This window comes from Danio rerio, chromosome 9, assembly GCF_052040795.2.
Source record: "Danio rerio strain M-AB ecotype USA chromosome 9, GRCz13ab, whole genome shotgun sequence".
NCBI classification, from domain to species: Eukaryota; Metazoa; Chordata; class Actinopteri; order Cypriniformes; family Danionidae; genus Danio; species Danio rerio.
The window spans coordinates 26,500,001-26,526,192 of record NC_141029.1 but is presented as its reverse complement, the minus strand read 5'-3'; the positions used below and the strand labels follow the sequence as shown (position 1 = coordinate 26,526,192).

At 35.2% G+C, this 26,192-nt stretch overlaps 1 long non-coding RNA gene across 6 annotated transcripts in view; it reads left to right on the top strand.

The window, feature by feature from the left end:
- Positions 1-26,192, top strand: part of LOC141376130 (uncharacterized) — a 352,849-nt gene that overhangs the window by 238,846 nt on the left and 87,811 nt on the right. For 2 of the 6 annotated variants that reach the window (XR_015499433.1, XR_015499431.1), the window contains exon 4: positions 8,719-8,861. The exons of the other annotated variants lie outside the window; for them this stretch is intronic. This is a non-coding gene — a long non-coding RNA (uncharacterized LOC141376130). The remainder of the gene's footprint in view (positions 1-8,718; positions 8,862-26,192) is intronic. 6 annotated transcript variants of the gene reach the window in all.

Genomic DNA, 26,192 nt, shown 5'->3' with positions numbered 1-26,192 from the left:
GACAAAAAGGTCTAAATTTATTAAACATTTGAAATTCAAGATTAAACTCTGAAAAACTCTGGAAAGCTGGAAACTAATTTAAATAAAGTCTAATAAATAAAATCTTTTTCAGAAGCACTGAAAAAGCTTACATGCGTTTAACCTTCACCTACTGTATGCTGCTGGTTTTGTCATTGGGCTAATCGACAGATTTTTACAATACTCTTCTATCAAAGAATCTACATCTGAAAGGGAAACTCCTACAAATTCGTATTTAATATGGTGAGCTGCAATAATTACTGTGCCCATGCCTTTTCACTGCAAATGTATCCCTGCATATCTTTATTAATTATGAAAGTTTGTTTTGTCAGGTCAAGTTAAAAAAAAAAATGAAATGAGCCATTCTTAACAAATGGAAAGAGGTACTTCCTCTATCACATGACATTTGGATCCGAGAAATATTTAACTACATAAAACTTAAGAATTTAAGAGGCTTACTTGCAGGATCTTTCAAATCTTTCTACAAGACCTGGATCCTGTATTAGACTTTTTCAAAGGCCTACCCTGTTCAGTTGATATCAGCTCTAATACATAGTAAATGACTGGAAAGAGAAAATATTGACTTCTTAATGCAGACTTGTTTTTTTCTTTCTCCTTGTTAACTCTTTTATTGTAAACTTGCTCAATAATTATTATCATTATTTTTAATTTAATTTATTATTATTATTATTGGTGAGTGCACTGGCGCCATTGTCCTGTGGCTGCTGGCGCATCATCCAAGTGGAAGCTGTACACTGAAGAGGGACTGTACACTGTCCCTCTTCAGTGGGACTGGAGCTGTACACTGTACAAACCCCCCCCACCCCACCTCATAATTGTAAAGCAATTTTTGGGTGTATGGCCATAAACAATAAATACACATTACTTACTTACTTACTTACTTGCTTAATATTGTATACTATTTATGTATTTTGTATACTATTTTGCATGGTCTTGTTAAACACCAAAAAAAAAAAAAAAAAAATAGAGTTTGAACACAAAGAAGGTCAGTGCTAAATGTTTTGCAATCCAAGTATGAGCAATATTGGTTTAAAGTCAGAGACACCAAGTTCTTTGAAATGCATGTAGGTTGGTTTCCAAGCGTATAACATCATAAGACAGAAGCAGCTTCTTTTTAAATATTTTATTATAGCACAAAATATTACAATTTATAAAATATCTATTTTTGTGCATGGTTCACTCTGGCTGCTTTCCAGTCCAAATTCTTGTGCACTTTGCTCAATAAGATCCATCTGTCTTGTTGACTCAGATGTGCGTCAATGATTATGTTGCACAATTGTACCACCACTAGTGGAAGATCTGAAAGAGGTTCAAATGAAATGCCCTACATCCTTGAGCACTTGGAAACTACTACACTATTCATGGTGAAAGCAAGCTCCTGTTGTGACGTCACACTCTTGTAACATAGTGGGACATATAAGTGCCTGGAGTGTGCTTATAAAGCAGACTTGCTTCCCTAGTCAAAATTGAGAGGTTAAGGGGCTCCCTTGTTTACTTAATAAAATGGAATGCACTTGGTGGTGAGGATTCCCCAAAGGGGTACACGTCTAAAAGTAGAGTGGAGCAGCCTTTGATACACTTTGCAAAGCAACTTATAGCTGTCAACAAGTGAAGATGTTTTCCTTTACACTCATATTTTTATTTATTTATTTTTTTGCTCGTTCAAACTACTTATTTATAATGACCTGAAACAACACAATTCTTGAAATTTCATTGGGACAACTTAATTTTTTAGGTTCAATCCACATACATTTGTTAAAAATGTACTTAATCAATTTGTGCTGGGACAATATGAATGAATTGTGTGGAACCCTGCATTTTTTACAGTGTATGCAAATATGGAACTATTATTGAACTTTAATCTTTCATGAAAAGCTAAGTTGACTTTTGCAATACATGATCTGACACCATTGCAGATTGTACAGAACAAACATTTACGCATCTCCAAACTGTAAATTGGATTACAGAAAGTTGGCATGCTCTGTGTCATGTAGAAAATCCAAAGAGGAAATCATTATTCTGTCATAAATATAGAACATAGCATATTCAGAACTGTTATATAATGCGCACTGTTGATGAATATGATATATAACAAGACATGCTCAATAATTTAGCCCCAGAGAATGCTTGCGTGAGCAGAATCATCCATGCATCATGCTAAATCAATGGACCTTTGAGTGCCTTTGATGTTATAATGCCATATCTTTGTGATTAAGGCATCAAATGACAGTGTGTAATTGGCTGCTCCTAAAGACGTTACAAAGTATATCATCTGTGTATGACAGCCAGTGCAAATCTCACTGAGAAGATCTTTAAATCATGATTTGGAGATCAATAATGAAGTGGAGGATAAAATAATTTAGAGCCCGGCTCAACTGCTGACTTATGTCATTTGCTTTTGATCTTAAAGTTGCTCCATTTTATCTTTTGCACAGCAGTTTTAACAGAGAACTAGAATGTGTGAGACCAGGGTTCATATAAGTCTGGTTCTTGGTGAGTTTGGAATGCTGAGTCACTGAGGTTGAAGTCTTTCTTCAAGACCCTGTTGATTCCTGCATTTCTTTTCATATGTATGAATATGTAGTAATTTGCCTCCCAGACCTGATTGCAGTTTATGAAAGATGCCATATGTCTTTTGTGACACGGCTACCTAGTAATCTTACAAATGTCTCTCCTTTACAGTTATGGTTATTTATAGCCCAGACTCCATTATAGGGGCCCTATTATGCTTTTTACATACATTAGTGTATGAAAGGTTAAGAGAAATATTCCTTATGTAAGTAACTATTGTTTCCGTCAAATGCCTTGATTGCACCTCATTTTACTGTATATGAAGAGTTAAATGGGTATCAAGCTCATTGTGCTCAATCTCACATTATTCCTGAGCAGGGGTTGACATTACCTTTTTTTGACGACCAGCCACTGTGGCTAGAAGTTTTCCAACATCACTAGCCACAATTTTGTTGATAGCAAAATTTTTTATATATTTTATATAACATTTTATATATGCATAAATGTGACTTTGCCATGCTAAAATGACTTATTTTAGAAGTGATGTCCACATGACTCCTTATTCATTTCACTTTTTGTGTACTACATATGACCTTGCTCAATGAGCATGAGCAAATGGATTGTGGTTTTGGACTGCAATTACTGTAGTTTTTATTTCACTTAATATTTCACGGCTCAACACTAAAGCCTGGTTTATACTGAACACTTGTTCTCTTGAGTGCGCGCAGCGAATGTGACATTGTAGCAGAGTTTGCGGAGATTCGCTTTGGGTGCACGTGACATGATTTCGGCTGGTGGTGCGTACAGCATTTTTTTGAGACTCGAGCGAACAGTGCGCGCGGCGCAGTGTTTGATTCATGTTGAATATGAAACGCTTTAAAGAGATTTTGTCTGAAACAGTACAACTGTACAGACATTTTTATGATCCCTGATCATAGGGATAACCAGATGATCAATAATTCTTGGCTAGAAATAGCAACAGCCATGGGAAAGGAGGAAAGTTTTTGTTAAAAGGTTTGGAAAAACTTGAAGGATAAGTTTTTAACAAACAAAAGAGGCCATGGCAAAAGTGGAGACCAGGTACACAATTACAGAAATATGTTTTTCCACCAGTCAGAGATTTTTACACTAGATTTACACTATATGTACAATTGTGAATTTAAAACAATTTAATAGTTACAAAACTATAATTAATGAACGGATTATTTCTTTAATAACTGAAAAGGAATATTATCAGTTTACAATATACTGATGCCGTTTGTCTAGGCTTTATTGGTGATCGTGGTCAGGCATATTGGACTGTTTTTGCTCTTTTAGCATAAGTATAGGGCAGAAACTAGCCAGACAGTAATGTGTGAATTGTGGAGCGGGCTAAATCTAAAAAAAAAAAAAAAAAAAAAAAAAAAAAAAAAAAACATCAGTATTTTTAAGTAAGTGTGCTTTTTTATTTTGCTGTTATTCTTGCCATAATAAAAATATATTTGTAGAGCAGCCCATGTTCTCTTGTCATTAATATTTTAATAAACTTTCATTGGTAAAACTGTCCGAAATATGAAGAAAAGCAAGTGATGCATCAAAGTTTGATTTAAAAACTTTTTTTAATTGTTATAGTTGTCAGTTGGCGTTTCTGTGTGGAGTTTACATGTTCTCCATGCCTTCGCATGGGTTTCCTCTGGATGCTCTGTTTTCCCCCAAAGTCCAAAGACGACATGCGGTTTAGGTGAATTGGGTAGGCTAAATTGTCCGTAGTGTATGAGTGTGTGTGTGTGCATGTGTGTGTGGATGTTTCCCAAAGATGGGTTGCGGCTGGAAGGGCATCCGCTGCATAAAAACTTGCTGGATAAGTTGGCGGTTCATTCCGATGTGGTGACCCCAGATTAATAAAGGGACTAAGCCGACAAGAAAATGAATGAATGAATTGTTATAAAAATCCATATAATTAAAATAATTAAGAAAAACAATAATAGTAATTAGCTTAAAAATACTGAATGAGTTTAATGATATGATGTAGTTCCGGAAACTTTCTACTTCTCTGTTTATCCGTCTGATTTTAAGGTGAGTTTCTTTTGACCGCCCCCTGTCGTTTTAAAGAATATCACAATGGGCAACGTGGCAAATATAAAAGCCTCATCTGTTTCGTGAGGCACGCACAGTCAGCGAGGTGCATGATGCAGCGCCAGGCGAAAGTATAAATCCAGCTTAAGGATTTACTAATTTATATTATAGTAGCCAAACCAAAAAATAATAATAATAATTTTTTTTCGCCAAGAAATTTAAATAATGTGTCAAAAACAGCTGTATACATGCACTTTTTAACAAAAAAAGAGAAAAACTTTTCTTAAAAAAATTGACATTTAAAAAATAATTATTGTCATGTATCCAAAACTATAACTATTTACAAATGAGGAGTTCATCTTATATTAAAGCAATGTTATTGTTAAGAATGATACTTAAACCATATTAGCAAAAAAAAAAAAACTATAAGCAAAAGAAAGCAGGTGAAAAACATACCATGTGGGGTAATGAAAGGATGATCATGTGCTTAATTTACTCTCTGAAATATCTTCAGTTTTTTAAGAGAAAGATACAGTTTTGCGATTCTCTCCAGAAAAAAAAAACTGAGAGCCTGGAGGTGTGCCATGGGCAGGTATACTTAGCCACCAGTGTACAAGCATGGCACAGCTTCTGTTTAGTGATTGACTACAACCTGTAAAAACTCTCTAAATAAAACAGGAAAACTTTGTAATCTAAACTCTCTGACGCTTACAATCACACCAATGACCTGTGATCAGCTGCTAAATTTAAATCTGCTTTCCCTGCTGGTGCTGAGCCAGTGAAATATGATTGCTTTGCTTGTAAAAGATCAAAACCTAATAATGTTTTGAAAGCATTTGTTTTGGGTTGCAGACATTTGAATGCACATGCTTACTAGCAAAAGAAAACATTTGTGGTTTGTAAAATGCATGCTGAAAATTATTATTATACTGATAATCACAACATATACACACTGCTCATGTAACATCTACTCTTTTCTTCAAATTAAACACCACTTTCAAGCATATTTTAGGGAGAAATTGAGGAATGTATGTGAATTTGCATAAATCCACCAGCTCTAATCTCTCAGTGCATGCATGGGTCTGTGGTATAGGGAAGTGGTTCTCAACCCCAGGGCCATGGACCAGGGCCGCTCCGTGGATCAATTGGTACCAGGCTGCACAATAAATCATTATTATTGCTGTTTTATTTTTTATCTAAGTCTAACCAATCTTTTATTTTGAAAAATATTTTATTTAGAAAAATGACCATATTCTCTTGCTTGCATCTCGGTCACTTGAGCACCCCATAAGCAGCAAAATGAGTAAGAAACAGATGTCTTTTGAAACATTTCTTTGCTAAGAGAAAAGGCCTGGTGAAGGACCCATGAACTGCCAAAGAATAGATTCACATAGATGTCTAAAATAGATGTCTGTGCTAGAAGGTTAACTGCTTGAGATCGATAGACATTTTAGGAGCTATTTGCATATCTCTTTTCTAGAGTTTGCACAAGTTTCTTATTTCCAATGGAAGTGCGCAACCTGTGCACTCAAGCGGCGAGTGCACCTTAAGTCAAGTGACAAGAAGTAAATAATCAGCTTCCACTTGAATGTAATATATAAATTTCAGTAGACTAATTACCTCTGCCAAACACAAAACACTAAAACACTGCAGTGCTTGCAACCTATGAACCACCACTATCGACCACCCCTTTTCCCACAATAAAATTGTCAAGCGTTGCTTGGTTCGAAGTGAAAAAAAGGTTGGGGACCACTGGTAAAGGGCTTGGTGATTAAAAGACAAATTTCATGATAATTTTGTCAGTAAAGCCAGTTCTAGTAAACCTCCAGCAATTGTGTTGAAATGCACTTTGAAAAGTGATTACTTTACATGAAAAATATGATTAAACATGTTGCCTTAAGCAACTCTACTTTAAAAAGTGAGTAAATTTATTGTAACTTGGAGCTCTCAAATTAACTTAACTTTTTACAGTCAAGCACATCAGTGGCGCCTACAGCTACGGCTGTTTCCATTGTGTGTACCTACCATGGGAGGGCGTAAATTAATGCTGCTTATTTATTTAGTTATTTTTTACATAATTGAAATTGACAATTAAACAGTATACACTGATATATTGACATAGCAAGAAAGAATGAGAATAAATAAAAGTGCTTTTGTGTGTTTAAAGTGTGTATGTACTTGTATGGTGGAAGATGGTTAAAGAAATCGATTGGCTATAGTTTGGCTGGTGGTTTTTCCACACACTAAAAACTACAATTCAGATAGCTGTTGTTTAAAACAAGGTCAAAATGTTTAAACGCTGCTTAACTTAATTGAGACATTTACAAAAGGCCTAAAGTTAATGACACAAATATTGCTTCCCCACACGGGGTGAAGACTGCAGTCTTATCAGCACCTGAGCCGGAGGACTCCACGCCCCCGCCCATGTCTGATTCATCAGAGGGGCAGCCTCTTCGTATGGAACCGATATACCATTCAAGATGTTTTAAACCATTTTATTTGACAGACTGGCACAAATAAGCAGACATCTCAACAACAAGTTTCTGAGTTCTCGTACCCTTACAAAAGAATTTGTTCTTCTGAGGTAATCTGGAAACACTTCAGTGCTGCTGTGAATATTTTGTAAAAGCCTGTCCTGCTTATTAAAATTACCTACTTGATTTAACAAATTAAAATGTAATTGACCGGCGCAACTTACGGTTTTGTAAATAACAGTGAAAACAGTTTATATAGGCTTTACTAAAACTTTGAATACTTCTATTTTATTTAGGCTAGATTATAATTTTATTTAACAAACCAGTTTGTGTTTTGGCGCAGAAGCACATAGTGTACTGATTTTGAGTAACTTTGAATAAAATCCTGCAAGTTCCTCTGATGCACATAGTTCAGTTACTTATATTTAAGGCAGTGGTTTTACTAACCTTTTAAGTAAAGTCAACTAAATGTTTTAAAAGCAAAATATTTTCTCACAAGTTAGCTAATAATTTTTACAGAATCTATAACAGAGCTGTAGTAAAAAAATTGAAATTACATTCAGATAATCATTCTATGATAATTATAGTGTGTGTGTGTGTGTAGTTTCTCAATGAACTACAGCTCTGTTTTAAATGTACTCCCTGAAATTACTAACGACACGGTTTTACTCTCAACTCACCTCATGACTTCAACTGAGTGTTTGAAATAAATTCTTCTGAGTGATTATCCTACTATAACGTGTCATAATGAATCAATGAAAGCAGTTGCATTTTCTGTTTATAGCTTTTCAGATGTGCAACAAGGTCAACTTCCCTTTACAACCAAAAACACACTTCATTGGAGCAATTCTTCAACAAGTGCTGTGCAGTACTGCAGTGACTTGACTGATAAGTGACACTTATCTTGAGTGAAGCGCATTGATGGGCCTGCTCATTGGTGCTCATTGCTTTTTTCTTTTTCTTTCCTTTTTTTTTTTTAAATAAAACCATTACACCATAATGAAAGCCATGACAATGAAAACCATAAATAATACAATTATTTAAAATGGAAAATGAAAATCTTATTGATCTCAAACACAGTCTCACAGCTGGGGTTAGATCTTTTAGAACATGTGTTAATGATTGTCATTCGATTTAATTATGATTGTCATTTACTAGCGCAGATTTTGCTTTAATCATCGAACTGCGTATACGTAAGGGTTTAAGCATGCTCAAATGCACTTTAAATCACATCTGTCCACTGTAATCATGAGAGGTAGACCAGATTAACAGTGTTTTCAAGCGTCCTCATTTGACTGACCTTCATAGAACAGGTCATCCATCAAGAAGAGCTTCTTGTCTCCAGACAGCTGTTTCTCTGATCCTCACTCTGATCCTGAAGAAAGATCAAAGTCCCCATAGCACAGTTTGAAACAAACTTTATTTCCTTTGACCATCTCTTTTGCAAAAAACATGAGACATTAAGTTTTACTGCATTCACTTGGAATGCTCTGATGGTTTTGTACACGATTTTATTCAGAGCATAATTTCTGCTTCACACGACCCAATCCACCATAAGACTAACTTGAATCTTTCCAGTGTTTTAATACAGTAATTGTTCCCTAGTATTCTGAAAATGACTGGGTGTTTTCTAATCCAGGGCATATGACAATACCAGACCTGTGAGTCTACACTGAGATTTTCTTAGAGCTGCATGTATGAACATCGAGATTAAAGATGCACAGGAGAACTAATGCTGTCCACACCCCGAACATGTGACTGGAAGTCCATTAGAGCCTCAAGGTAAGTGAATCAATCAAAAGCTGGATGACCTCACTCAAAACCTCACAGCTAAAAGCATGGACACATAGATCAGAGAGCAGAAATGGCGCTGAATATGTTGGCAGGGTTAACCAGGAAAACAAATGGAGTGTACTCTGGAAAATAGGGGCTGTAAGGTGCTTGTACACACAGAATCAGCACAGAAACATCTGATTAGTTTGACCTTGCTAAAACCACAAAATGTTTTGCAGTAAACCCTAATTTTCAAATTGGACTCAAACAACCACCAAGTTTGTGGATGTTCACTCAAAAGCTTATTGATTTTGTTAGCTTAATGAAATGAGGATTATTTTTCCCTTCTTAAAAAAAAGCATTTTGTAACTTTTTAAAATTATTATTCTTGTAGCTTTGCCAACCACTATTTGATGAATAGAATGTTTCAAAATTGCACTATTTATTTGAACATGTACTGTGTAAACTTTGTCTTTACTGTCACTTATGGTCTGAAAGAATAAATGCGGACTTGGGAAGCATGTTTATATATATATATATATATATATATATATATATATATATATATATATATATATATATATATATATATATATATATATATATATATAAATCTAGAATGTTTAAAGATATCAGACATTAATTTCGTTTTTTAAGAGTAGCTGTGAGATTAAGAGTCAGTTATTACATTTTTACATATAGAAATGGTTTACGAAAGAAAATTACCAACTGTAATATCCTGTCATGGCCCTTTACTTTTAAGCTTTGCCTTTTTAATTGTGAAATAATTAGTATATTGTTCACACTTTTCATATAATTACAACTGAATATGAGATAATAATTGTTTGCCGATTTGCATTTTTAACAAATATTCTTCATATGGTTATATAAAAATTATGCTTGAATAAGCATGGTTGTTAACATGCTTGGATCTGGATTTCTGTAGCTCAAACTGATTCCATTTTACAAATTTATTACATGTGATGAAGTTAAGCAGCAGGGGTGGAAAGAGTCCAGGAAAATCCTACTCAAGTAAAAGTACCATTACTTGCCCAAAAATGTTGTGCAAGTAGAGTTAAAGTGTCTGTTGTAAATGGTAGCCCTTTTAAAAGTACTCAAGATTAGTGAGTATTATGTTGGGAAAAGTTTATGTGTTTAGATGCAGTTCCTGCAGGGATGTGTAAACGTAACATTTTGTAGTGCATTTAGTGATCTTCCTACATATGTTGGTTTCTTCCTTCCTTCCTTCCATTGTAGGGTTGTTCTGTCCTCCACATACTTGATTATTTGTTTGTTTATTCTTTTGTTCTTTTGTATCTTCCTTCATTTGGTTATTTGTTCATTCTATTCTTCCTTCCTTAGTTTTTTCAGTCCTTCCTTGAACCTTTCCTTTATTTATTTGGTCTTTCCTTCTTTCATAAGTTCAGTCCTTTTTTCCTTCGTTTGGTCCTTTTCATTCCTTGTTAGGCCCTTTATTCCATTTTTCATACATTCCATTTAGGAATTGTTAAAGACTATTTGTTGAGTTCAGTCATCATACGGTGTCCCTAAGTTATAGTGTGTAAAGATTTTGGAAATCTTCTTGGCCATTTTTAATGCTTTCAAAAAGTTTTGCTGCATTTACTTTCTATGTGTGATGTGATTGAATGATGTTTTCTTTAGCCAATAACCATAGACAAGAAAGAAATAAAGTAGTGACTGCAGGTTAAAGGAAAGTAATGAAGTAAAAATAGTGATACAACACTAAAAACGTACTCAAGGGAAAATAAATGTACACATTATTATAACGACTTAGCAAATTACAATTCCTGAGAGTAACTACTCAATTGCAGTAATTTAAGTATTTGTAGTTTGTTACTTTACATCGCTGTTAAGTAGTGATAAAATGTTCAGTGATTCATTGGTACTTGCGTAGTGATCTGTTATTTGATAATGTTTCACATAATGCTCTATAAATTTGCCTGGGGACAAAATCCTTTAGTAAAACATTTGTCTTTCTCTGGCTTGAATGAAAACCATGTTTTATATGAGAGCTATAATAATGCCGACGACAATTCCTCTTTCTGTCTGTTCTTTTCTTTCATACACCAAGCTTCAAGTTCTTCAGCGCCGCTTTGTTCATCCTTGAAGTGAACTTTTGCGTATTCGGTGATTAAATTAACTGTTCTAGACTGATATCCTGAACTGAACATGACACATTCAATATTCTGTGAAGTTGTTCTTAACGCAGCATATTGGCTCTTTCCAAAATCTTAGATGGTTTACAAGGATGAAATCTTAAAATCTTCTTATACAGTGCCATGTGATTTTATGCTCTACATGTCATGCAACTTTGATTTCCTCCGGTAAGTATATGATTAGGCCGGCAGTTTGTTCAGTAATTGCACACCAATAATAGCTGTGTCAACTGGCCAGTGGTCTAGCCTCAGGACTCATTGTGTATTAGGATGAAACTGTGCAAATCACTGTAATATCTAGACACGTTTTATGCTGAAACCTTTTAAGGCATGAATAAAACATGGGCCTAAGTACTGAAAAGTACAGCTTTGCTGCAGATGTGTCTCTCAGCTCTGAGAGAATCCGCACAGTAATGTACTGTATAATCTGTATCTGGAAGATTCCCACATGCAAACTGCCTTTAAGAGAGCTGCTTTAAGCGGATGATATGTAAAAGCAATATATGTGTTAAAACTTTTTCCAAGCTTTTTTTTTTTTCATCATGCACACAAAGTATCATTTAAAAAGCCCTTAAGATCTTTTTTCTTTTGTCTACCTACCATTTCTTAATCTAGTAAATTAAACCTCACACATTGTGACTGTAAATGGCTCTTTAAAGAATTGCTTCTTTCCTCTTTTGTAAACCGCTTTGTATAAAAAGCATCTTCTAAATGCATAAATTTAAACCTATTAAGTGATTCTAGCTTGGAAAAAGAAGCTAAATTCTGTATTAAATCCACATTTGTACATAAAATACTGATCAGCCATTCCAGATGTGCTTGGCATGTCGTCACTATAAATGATGACTTGTAGTTGCTCTCCTTCAGCAACAACAAAAGCCCTGTCACATGTGAGGCCAAAGAAATGCCTCTAATGGCCCTCTAATGCTTTTATAAGATTACTGTTTCTCCTGTTACACAAAAGCAGTTTTGGTGTATGAAACAAAACCGTTCTGTGAATGACAGGTGAATGCAACTCTTATTATACAGTTTCTACTTTTAATTAACTGATGCTTTGAAGTGCTAATTGGATTTACCTAAGCAAACCAAATGTGCTTTGCAGATGAAACACAGATAAGTGGAGTTTGAATTTATAAGATTTATAAGTTTATAAATTATTTATGATAATGATTTGAAAGTCTTATTTTATAGGATTTTTTTGTGACATTTTATCGTATTTTTGTTTGTTGGTTTGTTTTTACTTTTTGTATTTACTTTTTGTGCTATGCTAAGTAATAATGTATTGCAGTGCTTTTAGCCAGCTAGTAAAAAAATTAATTTATGATCATAACAATAATAAGAATATTAAGTTTAAATTATGTTTCTCAATCACTATATATTTGATTGTTTATGCAATGTGCTTAATAGTAATTTTTTACATTCTGGCAGCATTTCAGTTTATTATATTGGTATCTATACTGTAGGAAAGACCGAATGAAGAACATAATAATAATAATAATAATGATTATTATTATTATTATTATTATTATTATTATTATTATTATTATTATTATTATTAATTGTTGTTAATAATAATAATAATACTTATTATTATTATTATAATTATTATTATTATTATTAGTAATAGTAGTAGTAGTAGCAGTAATAGTGGTAGTAGTAGTAGTAGTAGTAGTAGTAGTATTTTATTAATAATAATACTATTTTTCAGGGATTTTGTTAATTCAGATGCTTTGTTTTTATACAGTCTAATATTTATAGTATATATGTTTCTACATCGTTATGTAAGTATTGTTGGCAAGTAGTTGAGATTATGTGCTTTTCATTGATTGAGTGCTGCTGGGAGTTTGTGATGGAGACCTTTGCCAGTCAGTCATTCCCACATGAAGCTTAAAGAGGCACATCTTAAACCACTCTTGTTGCGGAAGCAATTACCCAACCAGTAATGCAGATGGTACAACCAATAAAGTGCTTAAAAGAACGATTTTTCCATTAACTGGCACTTTGGTGGGTGTTAGAACCTCTGAAGACCCAAAGGAGCAGCTAAGAAGGTGTATGATATTTGAAGATGTGTATTGAGATCGGTGTGATATTTACGGTGTGCTTGTGTGTATGTGTGCGCGCACACACACACACACACACACACACACACACACACACACACACACATGTTGTTGGGTTCTGTGCAACCAAATTTTAACAGCATTTGGCTTGTAATTATATGCTACTGTAAGATGTACTTGCGCATCACAGTGGTGCAATGGGCAGCAAGATCGCCTCACAGCAAGAAAGGCGCTGGTTCGAACCTCTGCTGGGTTAGTTGGCAATTCTGTGTTAGCATGTTCTTCCCAAGTTTGCGTGAATTTCCTCCAAGTGCTCTGGTTTTCCACACAGTCCAAAGACATGCGCTATAGGTGAATTGAATAGGCTAAACTGGCCGTAGTGTATGTGTTTGTGAAAGAGTGTGTATGGGTGTTTCTCAGTGTTGGGTTGTGGCAGGAAGGGCATCCGCTGCATAATAACATATGCTTGTGACCCCTAATAAATAAAGGGACTAAGCCAAAAAGAAAATAAAATAATGAATGAATATTTACTTATTGTGACAATTTACTAGATAAATAGATAAAAAAATTTGATATATAGCCCAATCCTTATTGTTGCACAACTCCAATCAACTGATAAAAAACAAAACCACATTAAGATAATAATATATTATAAACATGTAAGTCGTATATAATAAATGCGCAGTTCACTTCAAAAATAAACTTTGGTCATCATTTCCTCACTATCATTATTCAACCGCATAATGATTAATCTAAACAAACTTAATCTAAACAAACTTAACAATGTTTCTGTCACGTCCAGATAACCAAAACTTTAATATTCAAAATATCTTCATCAACCAAACTACGATGGTCTTTATTCATACTGTATTTTTATTTATTTCTCTTTTTTTCAAAGTAAAATAATCATTCCATTCAGATGGATTCCATTTTTTTTCTCTTGTCACTGTCAGAAAGACTTGACCTGATTCCTTTGAGATGTTCACACTTACACACACTCGTTCCCTCACTAATCAGCACTGGTGTCATTGACTCCTGCCTGTTAGTGACTTATAGAAGCAATTTAGAGTAGCAGGGTATACCAGTTAGGGCAAGGGGGGGCTTTTGTAGAAAGCTGAGCTTTGTATTGTACTAAAGGCAATTATTGAGACTGTAACTCTGCCATTACAGCTGTTAAAGGTGAATTATTGCAGAAAAGCTAAAAGCTTACAGTTGTGTTGTTGGTTTGGGGTCAGCGGACACAGACTCTGAAAATAGAGAGAGTTGACCTTATTGTTTATTAGCTTGTTTTTGCCAGCGGCTGTGGATGTTAATATTTGTGCTAATAGCTGCGACAGCACTAAGTAGCCTGAACAGTGCTAACTGAGAGACTGACGTTTACAAACAGCCCAGTAGAAGTGGCAGAATGGAAAGAGAGCTGATTCAACCTTGATCAGATTAAATGAATAATGATGTTAAATAACTAAAACATGAAAAAACACACATTTTTTTGTGCTTTGTTATGAATTAGCCTCATGACACCATCCTGCCAAGGCCTTTAGCAAATATTTTGAATGTTGTGTTGCTTTTTGTTTGTGCCCCAACAAATCTGAAGAGCTAATCAGCATTTTTAGAATACACAGTAAATAATATGAATATCTGAAGTAGTTTCACATGAAAATTAGATAATTGGAGTAATAATATAATATAATATAATATAATATAATATAATATAATATAATATAATATAATATAATATAATATAATATTATTATTATTATTATTATTATTATTATTATTGTTGTTGTTGTTATTATTAATAACACTGCATTTTATTGGCTACCAAGTTAGAGGATTTACCACAATTTTGTAATTTTTAATAATTAGTACAATAATAAATTTAGTTGTAAATTATATGTGTAAATACATTTAATACATGTATTATATATAAATCATGCGTACATTACAGTATATTTGTTTGTGAATGTGTATTGTCTAACTGTAATAACGAGTAATAGTGATGACTTTAGTTCATTGATCTGTTTACTTAGTTAAAATTAATATTGTACTGTTAATACTGTCTTTTTAATACTTTTGCAAATATAATTTTACATGGCAGCATGGTGGTGCAGTGGGTAGCGCTGTTGCCTCACAGCAAGATGGTCACTGGTTCTGTTGGCATGTCTGTGTGTAGTTTGCATGTTCTCCCCGTGTTCACGTGGGATTTCTCTGTGCTCCATTTTCCCCCACAGTCCAAAGACATAGTGTAGGTGAATTGGGTAGGTGAAATTGTCCGTAGTGTATGTGTGTGAATTGTAGTGTATGGGGGTTTACCCATTGAAGGTTGCAGCTGGAAGAGCATCCACTGCGTAAAACATATGCTGGATAAGTTGACGGTTCTGCTGTGGCGACCCCTGAATAATAAAGGGACTAAGCTGAAAATGTATTTAATTAATGAAGGAATACTTTTTTATTATAATTTTACATTAAATATAGCAAATCACATTAAATAAATAACCGTTTGTTCTGGTTCTTGAATCTGATATGCTGAGGGTTTTTTCAGCCATTCAACTTGTATCATCACAGGAACAGTTTCAAAATTTGTATTGCTCTACCTGTAAAAGGGTCAAGCACTACAAGTTTGTAATATGATTTATGCTAATTAACATATATCATTATCCATAGCAAGGAGGGCTCAAAAAACATATTCAAGGGTGAAGTGTTGACAGGGTTCTCCAGTGCAGAGTGAGCTTGTAGCACCTGTAAACTTGGCTTTTCCAGCTCAGATATTTAATCACTAACCCACAGATACAAAGTTAAAAATATTCAAATGCTCCATAAAGCTAAAATTAGGCCAGCACACAAGGTCCTCAGCCATTCATTAATTATCTTCTCTGAAGTGCAACAGACCTTCAGTGAATATTAAACCTCGGCCCTCCACTTGGACACTGTTTTCTTTTTTTTTCTTCAAACATGGCTGGGGGCATAAAATAAATAGCAGATCCGCCTCGTGTGATTAATATATCTGTTTCATCCTATCAATCTCTGGATATGAGTTTTCCTTTGGAATGTGGGAGTGATTAATATCAGTTCCGAGTGCTCAGATCTCCCTTTGTATTTCATTTAATCAAAATAGAAGGAGAAGATTAGAGAGAGAGAGCGAGAGAGAGAGAGAAAGAGAGAGAGAGAGAGAGCAGCGAGAATAATGCCATTTCTGGAGAGGCCTTATTTAATTTACTGCAGGTCGATGGAGGTTCTCCAATTGCCTCTTCTGGATTAATAAGTAACCCACACGAGCTGTCCATCAGTGCCCATCTCCCATTAGACCTCCAAAATGGGCCCCAAATTGCCTGCTTGGGACAGACCTGATGGAAAGTGCACTCTCTAGCCTCCTGCTTTCCTCTTTCTCCCTCTCAATGAGACATGCACATTCTCTATTACAGTCAAAAAGATTGAACGGAGATAGGTGGGATAAAACCATGCCATCTCATCAGTCTGCAGAATGAACTACATGGAAGCGATTCAATATTGAAGTCGTGGGCCGCTGTGTGATTTAAGTGAAATGAAGCAGATTATTCAGAGCATTCATCTCGCGTTTGACTTGTTAGCGCAGACAAACTCAGTAACAAGCTCTGATTGAAGCATTTCATGATAAGCATCAACAAATCAGGCTGCTTTATTCTCGTTGAGCTGCTTTATGTCAGTAAACAGATTAGCGTGTGCTTAATTATGCTGGGTCAAGGATGTAATATATACTGCTCCGCAGAGGTGAGCCAGTGTTTATTTTCAGATCTATGAGCCGGAGAATAAGTCCACAAGCAATGCTGGTGTTTTGTAAACCCATCGCCAACCTGTGAACACCCACAGGAATTTTTAATGGCCAATAATTCCCTGAGGTACGCGAGGAACCTGTTTATTTTCCCTTCTGAACAGTGATATCATGGCACCTGCTGCGCCATCAACATCCTACAGTGTTCAAGAGTCATTAACTAATAAGACAACAATGGCAGGTCTGCAGGACACGTGTTATTACTAATGCTGCCTGGGTTTAATTACCATCATTCACTCTCTTTTTCTTCTGTCTTTTACTTCTTCACTCTCTCACTCACACGCACACACACACGCACACACACAAATGTTTTGTCTTGTACAAAAAAAATTGTCTCAAGCTGTTAAGTTAAAAACCAAAACATTTTATCCAAACAGTAATTAAATTAAAAAATAATAATTAATACGTTATTAAATAGTGTAAATACATAAAACAAAATTAAATAATTAAAAAAATATTCAAAATGCTATAAAAATATTATAAATAATAATAATAACTGCAGCAATAATAATATATATCAAAATCATCAAGGTAAATAAAATAAATAAATTGTAATATATCAGTCTGTGTGGAATGAATGTATACATTATACCAGTTTCACTTATTGATTGGATTTAGTGAAATAAATCAGTCTAAACGGATTTCTCAGTATTTCTCTGTTGCAATCGGGAGATCACAATAATTTACCCCTTTGAAAGAGCCGAAGCAGCGCAATCACTACCAGATTACTGTTGTGTTTGTGATAAGGAAAAACGCTAAACACATGCAGGCATTTTTTCTTTCTTTCTTATTACTGAACTAGTCTGCAGTAATGAAAACAAGAGACTCATTAGAAATAAACAGATGAATAAGAAATAAATCTGGCAATAAATCTGAAATAAATTTGGCAAGTTTGGGGGTCTTCTCGGCGAGAAGCGCACCACTCAAAGAAAAGACTCCACTTCAGGGCGTTAGCATGCCTCGTAGAGGGTGCTCTTGCCTGAGTCACCTAAGTCTTCCACGCTCCGTCTATGGACCACACATGGAGGTTCCAGAGATCTGGGCGTGGGTGCCAGATGGTGCCCCGTCCCTGAGAGAGAAGGTCGTCCCCTAGGATAATGCGCCAAAGAGGGGTCGCTGCAAGGAGTGTGAGCTCCGAAACCCAGGTCCGGATGGGCCAGAGGGGCGCAACAAAAAAGACCTGCTCTTCGTCTTCCCTGACTTTGCACAAAGTTTGTGCGATTAGGCTCACTGGGGGAAACGCATATTTGCGCATACCCAATGGCCAGCTGTGAGCCAGTGCATCCGTGCAGAGGGTGGCCTCAGTCAGAGAATAAAACAGCTGGCAATGTGCATCTTCGGTGGAAGAGAACAGATCAATATGGGCTTCCCCGAAGTGCGCCCATATCAGCTGGACCGAATCGGGGTGGAGTCTCCACTCTCCTCACGACACGTTCCGGGGGACAAGTTATCTCCAGCCTGACGGCCGAAGCAGCCCGGGATAACACGGCTAACATGTCCGATTCCAGATCCGTAACCATACTGACAACCCCGGAGGGTAACAGGGGGTCCAGATCTTCCTTGGAGCATGTCAACCCACCCTCCGATGCAGTGATGGACATCACGCCCCCGGTGTCATCTAATGAAAGCACGGCCAGGCCGGAGGATGGACCAGCGCTGGCACTCGAAGCAGAAACCGAGCGTACTGGCGAGGAGCGAAGGATCCACCAGCCCGAAGGCAACAGATTAGCCCCCACTGTAACCCTTAGGCCTGCCCAAGTGCTAACCTCTTGGTCGGGAGCAGCAGGGGTAACTTGCCATAATAAAAGAGCTCGCCGCGACCTCAGTTGCGCAACAGTCAAGCCATCGCAATGCCGGCAAGTACTGTCCGCGAGCACCGCATCAACATGTTGGACCTCCAAGCATGTGACGCAACGACATCTTTAAAAATAAGCGCTGCATGACTGTGCTCTCTTAGGGAGTTCTGCTCTTTGTAGAAACTGCTCTTTTAGATCACCAGCAAAAGGCTAAGGAGGCGGGAAACCCAGCTCAACCGCCACTAAAATGTTTTCTCCCGCACTGGTGAAGGAAATGCTTTCTTCAACGCTGGAAGTCAGCTCAGCAGAAGGGTTTTTCAGTCTCAGATCGGGTCTGAAGCAACAATTCTGATGAGCTAACTCACACTGCCGACTGACATAACTCGGGGTTATACTAAGATTGGCCAAGACAAAGTACATACATTCCTGATATGAGTCCCATTTCACACTCAATACACTACAATTACTGGTATAAATATGGCACTGCAACATAAAAAAGAGAGAGATCGACTTGAATGTCGATTTAAGAACGTCACTCACCATTTTTATAATGATTTGATCAGCTGTAGTTAAATAATCCGCCAATCTTTTCTCCGCTAAGTTCTTATTATGTTGTCTCTATTGCCATCTTGTGGATAGACAACATCAATCGTCTTTGCTCTGCTTAATCACAGGCTGATGGATGCCGATGTGAGAAGGTCACTGGTTCGAGCCCCGGCTCGGTCAGTTGGTCATTTTGTGTGAAGTTTGCATGTTCTCCCCATTTCTCCCACAGTCCAAAGAGATGTGGTACATGTAAATTGGATATGGTATATTGGCCGTAGTGTATGTGAGTGTAAGCAAGAGTGTGCACCCACACATTACACATTTTATATATCAAAAAATATATTAACACTTTTTTCCATTTTATTCACTTGACTATTTCTTTGATCTGAATTTTCAGCACATCTATATATATAAAATGTAAACAAATTTAATTGACAAGAACACCAAATTGGGACTTCTAATCTTTAGCTCATACATGCTGTACAGTATGGACATGGAAACTTGAGCTCAATCATTTCCATAATCAGTATTAAGCTTATCCCTTGACTAATATGCGGTGACATTGATGTAGACGCCTGGATCATATTTTAAAAACAACGCCAATGACAATTAATCATAAAGTGTCGTTTACGCTGTGGCACAGTTAATTAGGGGATTTATTAATGTGTTGCTCTCTGACTGGATCAATCTGCAGTGATAAACTGATTTATTAGACCCCAGAGATGTTCAGACTCTTTTGCCAGACCATATGTCAGACAATACTAAAAAAAAAAAAAAAAAAAAAAGGTGTTTATCCGCACCTTATTTAACAGAATGATATTAACTTGTTGTGTTATTCTTTCATATGCTTAGTTCATTCATATATGAGGAGTTCAGATGCAAAACCATCTAAATACATCAGACCTCTTTTTTGTAAATGAGCATTTTCTATCAGGCTCCAATAATTAGATTCAGGCGTTTCATTTTATAGATAATGAAAAGGCTATTAGCTAGTAAATGAAATATATATATATATTTTAAGTGTGATTTTAGACAGTTCTTTGGTTTTGACAAGGTAGATTTTCTTTTGTGTCAAAACCAGCTAAATCCACTTGTGCTTTTTTTTTGCAAAAACTTCTAAATCCAACTAGTTGATTAGTTGAAAGTCACTAAAAATGCATTTATTAATTATTTTACCATACATAAAACACATTACACTAACCACCTATAATTAAAAATGCATAAATCTGTCAAGTAAGTGGTGGTTCATTCCGCTGTGGTAACCCCTGATAAACCAGGGATTATAACCAGGGTCTACTATCTCAATGTTTTTTTATGAAATTGTGTCACTGTATAAACTTTAAATTTTTTTTAATTTTAACTTCAGCAAGTTATGAAAAATTACTTAATTTCAATATGTGTGAAATGTACTTCAAAAGGTTTTTTTAAAAGTTATACTATTATTTATTTTTTATTTAGTCCACAGCCTCTCCATCTCAATAATGAAATAGGAAATGTAAATTTAGTGAATTGGAAAAAAAAAAAAAAAAATTAATTGCATAAGCGAATGTCTAAGAAACTCCACACATTTTGTTTGCTAATGTCGGTCATATATAATTTGATGATCTCTGTATTTCTATGATAGCGCTTTATTTAAAAGTGTAAATAATTTTTAAATATGTCTATGGAAGTACAACTTGCAGCAGGTGCAGAATAGGTTTTTCTGAATTTCAATACATTATTGAATTGTTGAAGTGGTGATTGAGGGTGGCCTGGGCTAAATGGGCCGCTGGACAGAATACTGTTTTTTAATGATATTATTATTATTTTATTTATTTATTTATTTTTTCACGAACTCTAAAAGAATTACTTGACAAAGTTTTGGTGCTCTTTCCTTTGTATGCTTCATCAGTGATTCATAGTTTCTGAGAAGACTCACTGAACCGTGACCTGAGCAAAAAAGAAGTCATTGTTTTTTGTCTGATAGGGCTCTGCTTTTTAATCATCTCACTGAGTGAATCGAGACTAAGCTAGTTGAGTTCATCATAGACACAGGAGAGAGAAACTCCCCCTTTAATGGTTGAGTCATCATTTATAACTGTCCATCATCTGAGGATGAAGTTATATCTGGAGAGTTCAACTTTAGCCTTAGAGGTGATGACAAAGTGAGATGTAAGAAAAGTGACCACAAAAGTCAACAAATTGAGCTAAATAGAGAAAACAAACAACATCTTTGAAAGGAATAAGTCATTGACTGACCTCAAAGTCTATTTTTGTTTTGTTGAAGCAACAACAACCTCCCTATCATATGCTAAATGATTGTTAAAGCATGCAATTTCAGAAACAACATACATTTAAATGTTAAATCATCTTGCACAGATTTTTAAATGCTCAGTTAACACAGCGAGATTGCTTCAGATGAAGACACCCCATGAAATGTCAGTGGCAGAGGAGGCAATGTGGGAAAACAAAAGATTTATCTATGAGAAATCAAGATGGCAGCTGATGCAGGTCCTAGTGTTTGCTTAATGAGGAGAAAACCATAGGGGAAAGACAGAGACGTTCGGTTGCAGGAGAGCTGAATTGGAAATTAGAGGAGACAATACTCAGTAGACATCCCAAATGTCAGAGAGTGAAGAAAAACACTGCCTTGTGTACGCGCATACAGGGATATAAATTATTCATCATTTCGGTATATTCCTGTTAATTTTCCTGGGTTTAATGACACTTCTGTGTCAGTGGTTATCAGTGTTTTTCTGCAGCTTTAAAGCTTTGTTCTAAAGTTTAGGAAGAGCTCTTCCAAAAGCAACCCAGGCCAAGAAAAAAAAAAAAAAGTTCCTTTGAACATTTTTACAAAATTTAAATTATGCTATTTCTTGCTTGCAAATGTCAAGTTAGTGAAGCTGAAAAGCGTGTTTAATTTTCTCAGAAACTGATAAACACGACTATACCAACATTTGGTTGGTGCATCTATCATAGCATTTCAGAAATACTGTAGCTGATAAATGGTGCTAAATGTTTAACACGTTAATGTGACTGAAAATACATTTTCAAACAGGTACAATAAACCATACCCTAAATATATAATTTATGTAGTACATTGTAAACATGTCAAAGAGCCTAATCTATTTTTAGTTTGACAACTAGTTCCATGTATTTACTCAATTTTCTCTCTCCTAAAATGTTATTTGACATAAAGTTTAAGACTAAATTATAAGCCCCCTATAAAATAGTTCATTATTTTTAAAATAACTCTGGGAAACTTGGAGTGTTTTTAATGCAAATAGAAACAAAATTATAATCAAGTATTGCCTGGAGGTCAAATTTATTAGCCATCTGATGTCAATAGTCAATGGTGTATCTCTTGAAGGCTTGATAACAGCCTTCAGTCATTTATTGTAGCTCTCAACAAGTTTCAAGCATGTCTCCTGAGAAGCGTTTGCCTGTTCTTCCTTCGCAAATCTCTCAAGCTCTTCCAGATTTGCTGGTCTTTTGGCATGAACTGTAGATTTTAGTGTCTCGCACAGATTTTTTTATTGGATTCAAGTCTATCCTTTGTGTGGGCCAGTGAAGGACTTTCCCTTTGTCTGTTGGAGGTAGTAGTTTTTCAGAAGTGAGGTATGGTTTAAATCATTATCATGCTGGAATACAAAATTATTATCATGCTGAATCATTATGATGCTGAAATTGACCCAAACCAAGTTTTGTTTTCTTCAAAAATTTTTGTAGTCTTCTTTTTTTTTCCAAGTTTCCTTTGAGTCTGATGGGATTCCCTTTTCCAAAGGCATTGAAAAATCCCCACATCATTACAGCGCAACCATCATGTTTCACTTTGGGAACGGTGTTCTGTGGGTGGAACATCTCTTCTATCTTCATCCAAACAGTTTTTTTTTTCATCTGACCAAAGGAAACATATTCAGTATTTATCATTTTTCTCTAGGTTGTCCTTGGCAAACTTCAGTCTAGCTTGGAATTGTCTCCTCTTTAAAAGAGGTGTCTTTCTTGGTCGACAACTTTGCAGTACACTCCTGTGCAAGACTCTAGTGACTGTCTTCGTTGAGACATTAATCCCAGACTTGGCTAAGTCATTCAGTAGTGTCTTGGCAGTTGTTCTTGGGTCTTTAGAAACCTCTTTAGCTAGATTTCTTTCCAAAGTTTTGTACATATTTTGCTTCTATCTCTACCATTTTGTTCTCCATGATGTCGGTCTTATTAAACTTATTAATAATACTTCTCATGACACTTACTGACCGTTGAAAATGCTTTGATCAACATTTAAATCTGTTTCTTCCTTCGCCCTTAAAAGTTCTTTATCTCAAGTCTAAACTATTCTCTTTTGTCTTTGCCATGACTATATATATATATATATATATATATATATATATATATATATATATATATATATATATATATATATATATATATTTATATATATATATATATATATATATATATTAGTTAAAGTCAAAATTCTTTGCCACCCTGAACTATTAGCCCCCCTGTTTATTTTTCTCCCAATATCTGTTTAACTGAGAGAACACATTTTTAAACTTCTAAACTCCATCTGGCTTGAGAAACCCATTCTCAAAGACTTATATTTAGTCATTATTTGGGTAGCACACAGATTCTGAATTCCTTTGACAGAATTCAAATGAGCCATTTTAATCTAGATTAATTTAGATTAATTCCAAGAGTACAGTGAGATTACACTAGATTAAAAAAAAACATCTATGCCCACCTATTTATATATATATATATATATAGCTAAAAATGGGAGAGGGTTGATTCATGTGATTGTATTGTATTGCAATTTAGAGCTATAAAGTGTTGATGTTAAATCAAAAATATTTGACAGGATACTTGAAAATTAATTGATTTAATGACAATAATTATTTATGGTTACAACTTAATTAGTTACAAAATCACTGTATAAAATGATAAAACATAAAAAGATAAAAAATTGAATAATAATTGTACCCAGCTTAAATGTAAAATAAAGTTACCTGAGAGAGAGACAATGGGAGGGAGGGGGAGAGAGAGAGAGTGGAAGAGAAACAAAGCAGGAAAAGAGAGAGCAAAGTTTACCAACTATATTGTATCTTTCTTGATAAAAGCCTAAATACTGAGACATTCGGTACAAACTGAGCAAGCAACATGTGACCACATCGTAAACCCCCCAAAGTCCACATATTAACCAGCCCCTGATCTAATCAGTACATACATTTGAAATCTATTAAATGAATCTTCTTGGTGGAAAAGACATGTTTTGCCATATAAACAATTACATATGATAATTTGGCTTCCTACACTGTGAAAAAAAATTCCTTGCTCTGTTTAACAGCACTTAGAAAATATTTGAAAAATAATTTAAATATAATAAAAAAGCTAATATTATAAGTTAAAGTAAATAAAATACAATAAAGCTTTATTTGTTTAGTTTTCTCGAACTATACAATTATAATATTGCCTGGATTTGCATTTATTTGTCCTTTTAAAAAATGTAGTACACACAAAAATAAAAAAATCTGTCATCATTTTTTGTGTGGGTACACCAAAGCTTTTTTGTGCAGCTGAAAACCCCAGCACTCTTTTAAAAATGCTGTGATGGCTTCATTAAGTGTAAGAACTATTAAAAAACACTGAGCGTCGAAAAAAAAAAAACACTTTAGTGGGCACACTACCTTACTAATCCTCAACTTGTTATAAACCTTTCTTTCATTTAGAACCTCTGACATCCATTGTAGAAATAACAAAAACTTATGGAACTCAATGGCTGCTGCTTTCCAGAATTCCTTAAAGGTTTTGTGTTCATAGAGAAAAGAAACCCAGGCAGATTTAGAACAAGTTGAGGATGAGCAACTTTTCTGGACAGAATTTACATTTTTGCATGAAGAATCCATTTAACATGAGATATGTTGACTGGATAAAAAAAAACAACAACCTTTCATTTAGCTTTTGTAAAGTGTATATTGCAGACTTAACATAACACATCTTCTAACAAAAAATCCCAAGCAAGAATTTTATTTCAACTTAGATTGTTGAGAATATAAAAATATTGTGGCTAAAGCCATCAAACTGACATCAACAGAAAAAGACCGCCACTCCAAACATGGAAGCAAATGGTCAGAATTTGATTCATTCATTAATTTTTCTTTGGATTAGTCCCTTATTTGTCAGAGGTCGCCACAGCAGATGCCCTTCCAGCCATAAGCGAGTACTGGGAAACACCTATACACTCTTGCATTTACACACGAGCTCCAATTTAGTTAATCCAATTCACTTATACTGCATTGTAAATTTTGATTTTACACAGATTTTAAAACTTTTAGTTTACAAATCATGCAAATAAAAAACAAATTTTGAAGTGACATTGTATTGTGCAAACAACTATGTGTAAATGAGTATTCAACACTTGCTAGTTTGCCCTGTAATCAACAGTAATAAAGGTTATCAGTGTTTTACTGCCTCTAGAGGACATTTCAGCTGAAAAGTGCAGCAAATTCTGTATTTTTACAAGTTTTCCAAAAAATATTGGTAGAGGTCTGTTTTTCAAATGAGCCTTAGTAGGACAAAGCGGTATTAGTTCTGCTTCTGAAAGCGGCTTTATTGTACACAATAAGGGGAGCGTAAGTGGGCACATCTGTGTAGCGTTATTGTTTGAAGGTCTTTGTTAATCCATTCGCTACCATTCCCTGCCAGTTGTCACTATTCCAGATTGCACCCTGAAAATGTAAGTCACATCAATAGAATATAAATGAGTTAGGGCAAGGCCTTAGAGGTTGTTGAAAAAGCTCTTAAGACACTCTTTGCCAGGCTCTTTTTATGTGCTGCTGCCTTGAGACTCTGGGGAAGATTATGAGGAGATGGCCAACGAGTGTGTCATGTCAGACTGCTTGAGCTGTCCATGATGCCAGAAAACCCCACAGCTTTACATTAACCTCTCATCCTGTTCTACGTCACTTTCATTCACAGTA